We start from the raw sequence: 14,060 nt of genomic DNA on the forward strand, positions 1-14,060 counted from the left end.
ACCAGCACCCAGCTTTGCATCTCCTTTCAATGAAAATCAAAGCAAGGGAGGGATAAGGGAAAGTAATAGAAGGGATAAAGTTGGTAGGGGTACATTGTATGCAAGCATGGAAAAGTCACAATGAATCCCCTTGTACAACTAATGTATGCTAATCCTTATAAAAGTTCAGGATCCCGAGGACCTGTTCTGCCCTCTTATTCTGTGTATACATTCATTGTATTTATTACTGCTTTCAGGATGGATGGATTATGACAGAAAAAAAGTAATAAGGGGTTTCTGAGAGGGCTGCATGCAAGATGAACAGCACGGTGGAGGAATGGAGTGAGCATGGGTTAACTCCTGCACCTCCCTAAAAATGTGGACAAGGAGAAATCAACAAAAGGTAAAAACAAAACTTTCACGGAGGGCTGGGAATGTGGCTTACTGGTAGAGTGTTTATCTATCATGCACGAAGCCCTGGGTTAGATTCCTCAGTACCACATAAACAGTGTGGCATTGTTGCTCAAGTGGTAGAGCACTAGCCTTGAGCAAAAGAAGCTCAGGGATAGCTCCCAGGCTCTGAGTTCAAGCCACAGTTATGGAAATAAAAAAACAAACAAACAAAACTCTCATGGAATGATTTTATGCTTTCCCAGAGATAATTGTTTAAGAGTGTAAAAGGAGAAGACATTTAAGGATGTCTATATGATAGAAATTTTGGAGAGGGAGAAATAATGATGACAAATTCCTGGAGCTCAGAGAACTGAGACTTTGACCTTTACATTGGGTCTTGTGACTTAATGATACTTGTTTTTTGTTTTTGTTTTTTTGATACTTCCATTTCTTTACCTCTGTGGTTTTCTGTCACCCTTGATAGAGGTTGTGTAGGGGACAAGGTCATATTTGTGAAGCATTCTCTACTAGCTATTGAGTTTTCTCTCATAATTTACTGCTTCCATCGATGATTGAAGCCTGATAGAAATTCTTCAAGGTGACTATGATGTCATCTGCTCAACCAGGGGGTAAGTCTTTGTGTTCCTCTGTTTTCTGCTGACTGCTTATGGTGCCTTATTGCTAGGAACATGTCTTATTCTATCCATTAGTGTAAAGGTATTCAGAGTTAATGATGAGTAAACAATATACATTTTATGTGTTTTACAGGTAATTACCTTTCTTTTGCATCTTAGATGGAACAATTTGACTGCTCTCACAACTGTTATTTGAGTACATTTTACATATTGCTTTGGTCATTATTTAAGGCACTTGTAAGGTTGCCACTTAAGATTTTTGCTGAAAGGCTTCTGAGTTAAAATGTAAGGCTGTGTCCAGAGGATTTTTTGGGTTTGTGACAAGCATAAATACCTGTCAAAGTACAATGGGTAGTTTGGAAAAGTGATGACCACTGTGCCTATCAATTGTATGGAAGTCCATTCTCACATCAAAAGTGATCACACACAGAACATACAGATAGCCCCTTAGGCCTGAATGGCTACTTCTGAAGTAAACAATCTCTTTTGGTATATTCCATTTGAACACAAAAAAGTGAGGCCCTAAGCTTTCTCTGCATTGTGCTTCTCTCTTAGAAAGACAGCATAGATGTTTGGTTAAGTGAAAGCGAATGACTTTGCTGTCTCTTATTAGCTTTATCTCTTAAGGCTGATGCTCTATCACACGAGCCACATCTCTATTTCTGACTTTTGGTGGTTAACTGGTGATATAAGAGTGTCATAAACTTCCCTGCCTGGGGTTGACTTTGAACCACAACCCTCAGATCACAGCCTTCTGGTATCTAGGACTTCAGGTATGAGCTACTGGTACCTAATTGTGATTTTGACTTTTCCTCGAAATGGGTCAATGAATAGCTTTGTTACCTTGAAGTGTATGATGTTGGTCAAAATTTCATAAACACTTGAGTTCCCACCTCCTTATTTATACTTATTTATATTCATCTCCTTATACTATCTTACAAATTAAATGACTAATCCTTAGAATGAATTGTAAAATAAAGGATTGTATAGTAAGGACTGAGTATTCTAAGAAATTTCAAAATTTCTTTCCAGAATTGTTCTGTAGTGGTGTCATCATTGTAATATATGCAAATCACACATCTGCAACTGGAATACAAGTTCCAAAAGCTTCAACAGCATCTTCATTAATGTCCCTGGCCCTCAGGGGGCAAAGCATTCAAGAGGTAAATGCTTCAACTGCTCTCTCTCTCATAGTTGTGATGACTTGTGTTGTGACATTTTATTCTCTTAGAGGTTGCAAGGAAATGTATTTGAAAGACTGCTGTTTTGAGAAAGGCTTGCTGATAATAGTGATGGATTTGGATTTCTTTCTCCATGAAGCCATTTTTGTCCTGGAATCCAATTTGTTAAGCCTAGGGCCCTGTTCTCAGAAACTCCATGTTCTGGTTACTGGCTGAACTGCTGCCTTCCAAGGGCTTGTCACCTTTCTCACGAGTTGATCTACACTGAATGTGCAGGTCCAGAAAAATGATTAGAGTTCATGAGTTCAGAGAGGCCCCAGAAGGGTTTTGCTCTAGGTCTTGTTATTGTTCATGACAAGCAGCTGAGTTTTGGAGGCTTAGAGTATTATATGGTTTCTTAGACTGAATAAGACAGGAGGAATTATAACTTCAGCCAATGAGAAAATTAAATATTATCTCTTTGGACATTTTATTTTTCACTGTCAAGGTTTCTAACTGGAATTAATTTTGTCATTGTGGTGTATCACACATGTATGTTGCTTGACTGTACTTTGATCAGATTAACCCTTTCTTTTATTCTTCCTCTTCCTCACCCTTATTTCTTCCTATTAAAAATAAAAAAAGGTTTTAGTGACGTCATTATGCTATCATCATACACAGGCGTAATGTACTTGCATCATTCTCTTTCCTTCTGCCTTTCCTTCTTCTAGTAATCTCATAACTGAACTATATGTACATATATAAGAATAATCATGCATATATTTTAGTTCTAGGTTCTGCATATTACAGAAAAATGAGATATTTATCTTTATGAAGCTGACTTACTTTACTTAACATTCTATAGTTCCATTCATTTTCCTGAATATAATATGATTTCATTTTTATAAGCTGAATAAAATCCTATTAGTTCTATAATTATTTAATCATATAGATAGGCATGATTTTTAAATTTTGGAAAATTATCTTTTTTTGTGTGTGTGTCCGGTCGTGGGGCCTGAACTCTGGGCCTCAGCGCTGTCCATCAGCTCTTCAGCTCAAGGCTAACACTATACCACTTGAGCCACAGCACCACGTCTGGCCTTTTCTGCTTATGTGGTGCTAAGAAATCAAACCCAGTGCCTCATGCATGCAAGACAAGCACTCTACCACTGAGCCACCTTCCCAGCCCGGAAAATTATCTTTAAGTTGTTTTACAAAGGTGTTTATGAGTACAATGCCTCTTGATCAGTGTCACCCCCTTCAACATTTGATATTTTTGTTGTTGTTGTTGTTGGTCATGGGCCCCGTCTGGGAGCTGTCTCTCAGTTCTTCAGCTCAAGGCTAGTGCTCTACCATTTGAGCCACAGCGCCACTTTGAACTTTTTCTGCTTATGTGTTGCTGAGGAATCGAACCCATGGCCTCCTGCATGCAAGGTAAGCACTCTACCACTGAGCCACCTTCCCAGCTCCCATTTGATTTTTTTAATATAAGAAAAATAGATAATTATAAAAAACAAATAAATGTCACTCAATGTGGAAGAAATAACTGTATTGTCAAAGCTAATAGAATTCACAAACTTTGTAGACCACGATAAAGACAATTTGCTCCATGTAGGTTAGAATGTGTTTGCGACTTTAAGTATCACTAACTCACAAGGCTATGAAATTTGTGAAATTTATGTAATCACTTAATCACAATAAAAATACTGCAGAAAAACAAAAAGAATCTATAGAAGAAGCAGCTCTTTTACATATTGAAAATTCTGACCAAAAAAGCAGAAAAGTCTGAAAGTAGTGCTGTGGCTCAAGTGGTAGAGCACTAGCCTTGAGCTGAAGAGCTGAGGGACAGCACCCAGGCCCAGAGTTCAGGCCCCACGACTGACAAAAAAAATAAAAATAAAAAATAAAAAAAGCCAATGACCAACCAAATAACCAATAAATAATCAAAGTCAGTAACCTAAAAGAAAGTGAATAAATGGAATTACTATGTTCTAAGTTTAAATGCTAATAGATATTGGCCATAGCCTATGGCCAAGACATCTCAATATCTCAGGAAATCTTTTGTGTGAGCACACATATATGCACACACAAACACATGCATACATATGTAAACAAATACACCAGTTGGAGCAATAATTTTCACACAGTGAGTTTTTGGTAGCAGTTAGTAACTGTTGCTATATGTTTCTCTTGATGAATCCTACTGTATGGAGCAGATATGACTCCTAGCTCCATTTTGAGGATGTAAGTACTGAAACATACAGAAATGAAGAAGCTTCCCTGCTTGAGAACCCTCAGTGAGTAATGGAACAGGAAAAATGTCCTGCTGACTCTATTATGGAAGAGCTATGCTCTGAACTCACACACTAGACAGCCTCACAAGCCAAACCAACATTTGGATTGGCTAATCTGTCCTTGTTTATTCTTTACACTCAACAAACAGAATCTGTTATCATACAAGAATGCATTTACTAACTAGTTTCACAGAGGCTGGCACTAGCTAGAGGATTTACTTTTTAATTTTTCCATTTGAGTGATTCGGGTATTTTCCAATGGAAAGTCAGAAAAACAGTTACACAAAAGTTCTTTGATTTCGGTGCTGGAAAATGTGTGGCTTCCTTTTAAACTTTGTGACTTTTAAAATGAGAAACCTGATGCCACTTGAATTATTTTTTTTACCCTCATGTCATTAAAAATTTTTATTTTAGTTTTTAATAAGTTTTTTAATTATGAAAATATTGTACAGAGGGGTTACAATTACATGAGTAAGGTAATAAGTACATTTCTTATCAAGCATTGTTGCCTCCTTTGTTTTTCCCCTACCATCCCTGCCCTCCCATCTCCACGACTACATTCCCCCCCCAAAGTTGTGAAGTTCTTTTTTCAACATAAAATTTTGTACATTTCATTGTTGCAATGGGTCCACCTGTATACCTATTTAAACAATTTGTTTTTTCCCTTCCCCTCCACAAATTATACTAACATCAAATACAGTGAAAACAGAGGTTATACCATGGGGGAGGGACATACAAAGCAACAAAAAAAATCATGTGGTATCTTATAAATATGTTAGAAACAATAGCAAGAAAGAAAAAACATAAAGGTGATGTACAGAGGGGTTACAGTTTCATAATTCGGGTAATGAGTACCTTTCTTTTTGGAAAATGTCTTCTTATTTTTTCTTACATATTAAGTGGGCCTTATCTCTTCCTACTTTATTTATTTATTTTTCTTTATTTTTTTATTGTGAAAATACTGTACAGAGGGGTTACAATTACATGGGCAAGATAGTGAGTACATTTCTTTCTTTTTTTTTTTTTGCTTGAACTCTGGGCCTGGGCGCTGTCCCTCAGCTCTTCAGCTCAAGGTGAGCGCTCTACCACTTGAGCTACAGCGCCACTTCTGGTTTTCTGGTGGTTTATTGGAGATAGGAGTCTCACGGTTTTTCCTGCCCGGGCTGGCTTTGAACCGCAATCCTCAGATCTCAGCCTCCTGAGTAGCTAGGATTACAGGCGTGAGCCACCAGCCCCTGGCTGTGAGTACATTTCTTATCAAGCATTGTAGCCTCCTCCTTTGTTTACCCTTCCCATCCCTTCCCATCCTCTCTCCCCCCCTACCCAATCCTCCCCCCCCCCCAAGTTGTAAAGTTTGTTTTCAACATGACAACTTGTACTTCTCATTGTTGCAATAGGTCCAGCTGTATCCTTATTTAAACGACTTGTTTTCCCCCTTCCCCACCACAAATTATACCGACATCAAATACAGTGAGAGCAGGGGTTACAAGGGGGAGGGGACATACAAAGCAACAAAGAAATAATCTTATAATTGCGTTAGAAACAAATGCATGAAAGAAAAAAATACATTTAAACTACATATCTTAGGGTTCATTCTCTTCCTACCTTATAATATTGAGATTTGGTCTCTAGTCAGAATGGCCTTTGTCAAGGATATGTACAATGAACAACAAATGTTGGTGAGGATGTGGGAGAAAAAGGAATCCTTTTACAATGTTGTGGGAATGTAAATTAGTGCAACCACTTTGAAAGACAGTATGGCGATCCCCTGTGATTCAGCAATATCAGCCTTGGACATTTATTCAAAAGATTGTTGCAGCTGGGAATGTGGCTCAGTGGTAGAGTGCTTGCCTAGCATGCATGAGGCCCTGGGTTCAATTTCTCAGTACCACATAAGCAGAGAAAGCCAGAAGTGGCACTATGGCTCAAGTGGTAGTGTGCTAGCCTTGAACAAAATAAACTCAGGTATAGTGCCCAGGCTCTAAGTTCAAGCCTCAGTCAGAACTGGAAAAAAAAAAAAAGATTGCAGGTCAGTATACAATAAAGATACTGGCAAACCATGTTTATTGCAGCATTATTCACAATATCTGAGTCATGGAAACAGCCTCAATGTCTTTTTTTTTTTTTTTGGGTCCGGTCATGGGGTCTGAACTCTGGGCCTGGGCGCTGTCCCTCAGCTCTTCAGCTCAAGGCTAGCGCTCTACCACTTGAGCCATAGCGCCACTTCCGGCTTTTTTCATTTTGCTTATGTGGTGCTGAGGAATCGAACCCAGGGCCTCAGGCATGCAAGGCAAGCGCTCTACCACTGAGCCACCTTCCCAGCCAGCCTCAATGTCTTATAATCAATGAATAAGCAAGGAAATAAACAATGAGTTTTATTCCTGCATCAGGAAGAATAATATATCATTTGCAGGGAAATAGAAAAACCTGGAAACAAAAGACGTTGAGAAAACATGTATTCTTTGTCTCTCGGATCCTATGTTACTTCTCCAATGAAACCAATGGCTGTTGTGAGGTGATTTGGCATCCCATTTATTTATTTATTTTTAATATCAGCCATCTTCTAAAACCATTCTAGTGGGAGAGTCCAGATGCTCCAATGAGTCCTTCCTACCACTAAAGCAAGCATATTCTGTGTACTCTGTGCTGGTGTAGAGTATTATGCATGCAGTAACACTACTCTGGCTGAGAGCATTCAGGGTGCCTTGTAAATGCTTCTGACAGTTTTAAGGGGGGCATGAGGTGTTGGTAAAGGCTCTTCCTTGCCATAATGCCTCTTTGGACACCAGCTTGTCAGGTAGTACCTATAGGTGGGCATGGAATTACCGGTGTCCTGTGTGATCTCTACTTTTTTTTTTGGGTCAGTTTTGAGGCCTGAACTCTGGGCTTGGGCGCTGTCCCTCAGCAATTTAGCTCAAGGCTAGTGCTCCACCAGTTAAGCCACAGTGCCACTTCTGGCTTTTTCTGCTTATGTGTTGCTGGGGAATCGAACCCAGGGCCTCATGCATACAAAGCAAGCACTCTACCACTGAGCCACCTTCCCAGGCCCCTTCTTCCTTCCATTTTAAATGATCCAGTCAATAGTCAATATAGCACTGCTGAATTTGAGACTGAAATCATCACTGTATTGTTCAAAATCCTCCTGTTTCTTTTTCGTTTTCTTGAGGGTAAAAACCAAAGTTATGCAAAAACCCACCAAACCCTATAATCTAGACCACTTGGAATTGTCATATACAAATGTCCAGACCCTGATGATGTTGTCTGTCTAGAGTGTGACATACTGTGGCAGCTTGAATCCTGCTATCCCATCTATCTTCCTGACTTTACTTGCTACTATTTTTCTTTCATTTCTTCTATCTCAGTCTCATGGCTTCTTTTTCTTTGGGAGGGGGAGTCCAGTCATGGGGCCTGAGCTCTGCGCCTGGGCACTGTCCCTCAGCTCTTCAGCTCAAGGCTAGTGCTATACCATTTGAGCCACAGCGCCACTTCCGGCTTTTTTTTTCTGCTTGTGTAGTGCTGAGCAATCGAACCCAGGGCCTCATGCATGCAAGGCAAGCGCTCTACCACTGAGCCACCTTCCCAGCCCCTCATGGCTTCTTAATTACCCATTTCTCCATTGTGCCAAGTATTCTTCAGGGATTTTTCCCTTACTATTACTCTGTCAGAAATAAGTGTACCTTTTTTGTTTTCTAGAGTTATTTGATTTATTTATTGTTGTTTTTTTTTTTTTCAGTTCTGGGGCTTGAATTCAGGGTCTGGGCACTTCCCTTGAGTTTCTTTTGCTCAAGGTTAGCACTCTACCACTTGAGCTACAACATCATTTCCAGCCTTTTCTGAGTAGTTTATTGGAGATAAGAGTCTCATGGACTTTCCTGTGTGGGCTGGCTTTGAACTGTGATCTTCAAATCTCAGCCTCTTTTTCTTTTTTGGTTGGTTGTGGGGCTTGAACTCTGGGCCTGGGTATTGTCCCTGATTCCTTCAGCTCAAGGCAAGCACTGTACCACTTAAACCACAGTGCACTTCTGATTTTCTGGTGGTTTATTGGAGATAAGAGTCTCATGGACTTTCTTGCCTGGGCTGGCTTTGAACCATGATCCTCAGATTTCAGCCTCCTGAGTAACTAGGAATACAGGCGTGAGCCACCAGCACCCAGTTAGAGCTCACCCTTAGAGTTCGTAACTATTTCCCTAGCCTATTGAAGAATGTATCTAGTTTTATTTTCTGTTTTACCTATTTCATGATTTTTTTCCTCTAGCATTTAATACTATATAAGATAATATGTTAGTTCATTGTTTTTTATTCCCTCCTAGTTAAATTTGCTATATAATCTCAAAAGAAGGGATTTTTTTCTGTAATATGATCTAATACCCAGAGCTGTACATAAATGCAGAATAAAAATTCAACATATATTTGTACTTTTGATTATGTAATACAGTAATCTCGTTACTATCTCCATACTCTGTGTAGATCTGATCTCCCTTTAATATAAGGAACAAAAGTGCTTGTAAATTTAAATCCTGGAAAAGAGTAAGAGTCTGTACCAAAATGTTCATTTGTGTGGCAAGACATGAAATTTATAAAATAGAAGTTAGATTGAGTCAAAAACTAGATATGAGCAATAGTAGAATTGTGTCATATTGCTAAATGTGAATAATACTTAAAACTTTTATGGACAATTGCTGCATCCTCTATCCACCAGAATATATAGCTATAATGGTTATTTAGTCAATGTGAATCCATTAAAACTGTTTCTGTAAAGAAACAAAATCATTGCTTACTGAAATGCCTTCTGAGAGACTAGTTTTGTACCTTCTTAAAAAAGTGGACATGCATGCAATTTTAGAATGCATTAGCAAAGAAAAGAAGTTCAGAAAGCAGAGATCTGAAACTATATATGTAACTAGGAAATTTAGCACTGAGTGAGGCAACTTATTTTTGTCAGTGTGGGGCTTTAATTTAGGGCCTGGGTGTTGTTCTTAAGCCCCTTTGTGCTCCAGGCTAACTCTACTATGTGAGCCACTTGTAGTTTTTGAGAAGTTAATTGGAGGTAAGAGTCTGATAAGGATTTTTCTGCCTGGGCTGGCTTTGAACTGTGATGATCAGATCTCAGCCTCCCAAATAACTAGGATTACAGGCATGAGCCACGGGTACCCACTGAAGTTGTGGTTTTGATTTATTTCAACTTCACTCTTTAAAGGTGACTAACAGGATGAAGTAAAACATTACAATTCTCTCCTTTGACAAAGGTATGTATTAAGCAGAATGATAAAGACACACTGGATCTGAAGCAAGCTACAAGGATTGGTGTGACAAGCTTTTCATGTTCTCAGCTTACCCTCTCTACGAGGGTTTAATGGAAAATAGGAGGACTTTCAGTGTGTGTGTGTGTGTGTGTGTGTGTGTGTGTGTGTGTGTGTGTGTAATACTCAATGCCTAATGCTCTCACTTGACTTTTCTATTTACAGTGATGCTCTATCATTTGAGTTTGTTGGCTAATTGCAGATAAGTGTCCCTCAGTTGTTCTGCCCTGGTTGGCTCTGAACCATGATCCTCAGAGTACAGCTTCCTGAGCAGTTAAGATTATAGGTAGGAGCCACCAGCTCCCAGCTTGGGCTTTCTATCTTGAATGAGGCATAAGAAATAAAGGAATCAATGATCTATAGAACCCATTACTATTTTCCCTTTGATACTATCAAGTAAATGAAATAGCCCAAAGTAGAAAATACATTTAGAACCGATTTTGTGGGGGATCAGAAATAGGGAAATTATAATACATTGTGTTCTCCAGCAAAAATACCCACTGGGTAACACATTTCTCTTGGATAGTATCTTTGCCATTATATAACTTCACACACACACACACACACACACACACACACGTTATTGTAAAGATATTGTACAGAGGGGTTACAGTTACATGAGGAAGGTAATGAGTATATTTCTTATCGAGCATGGTTATCTCCTTCTTGTTTTTCCCCTACCATCTCTTCTCTCCCCACCTCCCCAACTCCTGTCTCCCTCCCCGCAAATTGTAAAGTTCTTTTTCAACATAGTGTCTTGTACATCTTATTGTTACAATGGATCAACATGTATCCTTGTTTCAGCATTTTGTAACTTCCCTTCCCTTCTCCAAGTTAGGAAAAAAATGTATATACAAGATGCAGGGAATCCAAATCAAATACAGTGAAAACAAAGGTTATACCATGGGGGAAGAACATAAAAAAGAAATAAAAAAAATCACATAGTACATTAAAAAGAACAGCAAGAAATATAAAATCTCTTGTGTTCCTATCTTGGGGTTCATTTCACTAAACATCACCTTATATGGTCATAATATACATAGCTTTTGACCTCTTCTGCTTGTCCTAGACATAGGACAAGTTATTGCAAATGAGGGAAACCATGGGACCTATGTTTCTTTGGGTCTGGCTTACTTTACTTAATATAATTTTTTCTAAGTTTTTCCATTTCCTAACAAATGAGGTGGTGTTATTCTTTCTGATGCAGGTCTAGAATTCATATATATATATATATATGTATGTATTTATATACATACACACATACAGACAGACAGACACACATACATACACACACACACACACACACACACACACACACATATCACATTTTTTTGATCCATTCATCTACTGAGGGGCATCTGAGTTGGTTCCATATCTTAGTTATGGTGAATAATGCTGTGATCAACATAGTTGTGCTGGTAGCTTTAGTATGGCCTTGTTTGTGATCATTTGGGTAAATGCCCAGAAGTGGGATTGCTCAGTCATAGGGGAGCCCTATGTGGAGTCTTTTGAGGAACTGCCATATTGCTTTCCAGAATGGTTGAACAAGTTTACACTCCAACCAACAATGCAGTAGGGTACCCTTTTGGCCACAGCCCTTTCAGCATCTGTTGTTATTAGATTTCTTGATGATAGCCATTCTAACTTGGATGAGGTGGAATCTCAATGTTGTTTTGATTTGCATTTCTTTCTTTTTTTTTGTTTTGCTCAAATATCTCATGCATACACACACAGTATTTATTCTTACTATTTTAATGCTTCAAAATTTAACATATGTCTTAAAGGAAACATACAAAGACAGTGGGAGATCAGACTGTAGAAGTTACTTTGGATAAATGAGTTATATATTTGCTTGGGGCAGGAATGTGGAGACTCTATGTTAAATGTTAACAGGGTATGAGGGAAAATTCAGTTTCCTGGGTTCGCTAAGGAACTGGATACTACATGAAAATTTAACAAATTCCCAGAAGCCAGATGTCCTTGTGTTTTGTGATTATTGTCTGCACAAGTTGCTAAAAACAGGCCCTTAATAAATAACATCATCTCTCTGTCTTCAGGGTATCAATAAGCCTTTCTAAAACACACCAAGAGGAGCAGAGACAGCGTGACTCTGTGCAGGTCAGTGACTGAGAAGAGGTTCAAGTTCAATTATCTCTTGTCTGCAGGTCTGCAGGTCTCCTGAAAGGCCAAGAACATGATTTGCATTTCTTTTATGGCTAGAGAAGTTGAGCATTTCTCCATGTGTCTATTTTCTCTTCAGAGAAGTCTCTGTTTAAGTCTTTAGCCCACTTATTAATGGAGTTGTTTGAGGATTTGTTGTTGGGGGATTTAGTTTTTTGAGTTCTAAGTAAATTTTAGATATGAGGTCCTTGTCTATTGTATGGCTAGTGAAGATCTTCTCCCAATCCGTGGGCTTTCTATTGATCTTGCTAGCTATGTCCTTTGCCATGCAGAAGCTCTGTAGTTTCATGCAATCCCATTTATGTCCAACCTTTCTTGGATTTGTTGTGTTTCTGAGTCTTTATTAAGAAAATTTTGGCCTGTGCCAAGGATCCTTAGGGTTTCATCTATTCTTTCCTGTAATGTCTTCAGGGTGTCTGCTTTGACTTTGATGTCTTTGATCCATTTGGATTTGATTCTGGTGCAGGGTAATATATAAGGATCTACCTTTAGTTTTCTACAGGTGTTTAACCAATTTTACCAGCACCATTTACTGAAGAGGCTGTCTTTCTTGCATTCAGTTTTCTTAGCTCTCTTATCACAGATTAGGTGGCTATAGGTCTGTGGGTTCATTTCTGGGTCTTCAGTTCTATTCCATTGGTCCTCAGGTCTGTTCTTGTGCCAGTACCAAGCTGTTTTGATTACTATGGCTTTGTAGTAGAGTTTGAAATTTGGTATTGATATTCCTCCAGCATTGTTCATCTGCTAAAGGATTATTTTTGCTATTTGGGGTTTTTTATTGTTTTATATGAATATTTTGGATTGTGTCTTCTATTTCATTGAAGAATGAAGTTGGGATGTTGATAGGTATTGCACTGGATTTGTAGCTAGCCTTTGGCAGTATTGCCATTTTTATGATGTTGATCCTTCCAATCCAGGAGCATGGGAGGTTTTTCTACTTCCTTGTAACTTCTCCTTTCTTCAAGTTAATGATTTAAGCTGGGAGCCCCAGTGGCTCATGCCTTGTACTTCTAGCTATTCAGGAGGCTGGAATGTGTCTGAGGATTGTGGTTTGAAGCCAGCTCAAGCAGGAAAGTCAATGAGACTCATCTCCAATTAACTACTCAAAACCCAGAAGTGGAACTGTGGCTCAAGTGGTAGAGTGTTAGCCTTGGGCAAGAAAGCTCAAGGACAGCACCTAGACTCTGAGTTCAAGCACAGTACTAGCACACAGTTACAAAATTATTGACTTGAGAATTGTAATTTGATGAGAGGAATCCACCAGCAGTAAGCTGAATGACAGATAAATGAGATAATTTTTTTGAGGATTTTTTGTTTTTGTTTAGTTTATAAATGGTTATTTTTGCCACTCATTCTAGTATCTATGCATCCTCTCCTTTTTAAAAAATTCTACAAATAATATTGATGACTTCTTTATGTCAGTTACCATTTTGATATAATAATAGGCAAAATACTGAGGAAAGATGAAAAATAATCAAATAAGTCAATAAGAAGAGAAGGTCAAATAATAAAGATTTTATGAAAAAAATTAAACAGGGTGGATTGAGAGAAAATGGCTCTGTGCAAAGCTGGGATTGGGCTGTCTGAGCTAGTTATGTATAAGTTGAGATGGGAATGTCAGGAAGCAAGCACTTGTCAGATATGAAAGAAAACAAATTTCTAGAATTTGAGATATCTGATTACATAGGTACATCTTTTGTTTTTACTGTATATGAAATCACATAGCCACCAATCATAGTCAGATTGGCAATTGGTCAAACTTCCTTTAAAAAAATCCCTATCATCTGAAACCCAAAGTTCTGAGAACTGCTGGTTTAGGATGGTCCTACTCAAATTCTCTGCTTATTCTGCAGCAATCACATAGGAGCCAGAGAAAAGGCACACTCTGGCTCCCATTTATTGAGTCAGAAATTGCAGGTAGGTTCAGCCCCCTGTGGTTTAACAAGTCATCCAGGCAATTCTGAGGCACTCTAATATTTGAGTTCCAATGTTATGGTTTTCCTTTGTTTAAAATGGGCCACTTGAGTATATGGACTCAGGAATAAAACAAAGAAGTTTTCACTTCTGGGTCTTTAACTGTGTGAGGTATTTAATCTTCTAGGATTTGATTTTTCTCAT

The sequence above is a fragment of the Dipodomys ordii genome, unplaced genomic scaffold (assembly GCF_000151885.1).
Source record: "Dipodomys ordii isolate 6190 unplaced genomic scaffold, Dord_2.0 Scaffold111, whole genome shotgun sequence".
Lineage (NCBI taxonomy): Eukaryota > Metazoa > Chordata > Mammalia > Rodentia > Heteromyidae > Dipodomys > Dipodomys ordii.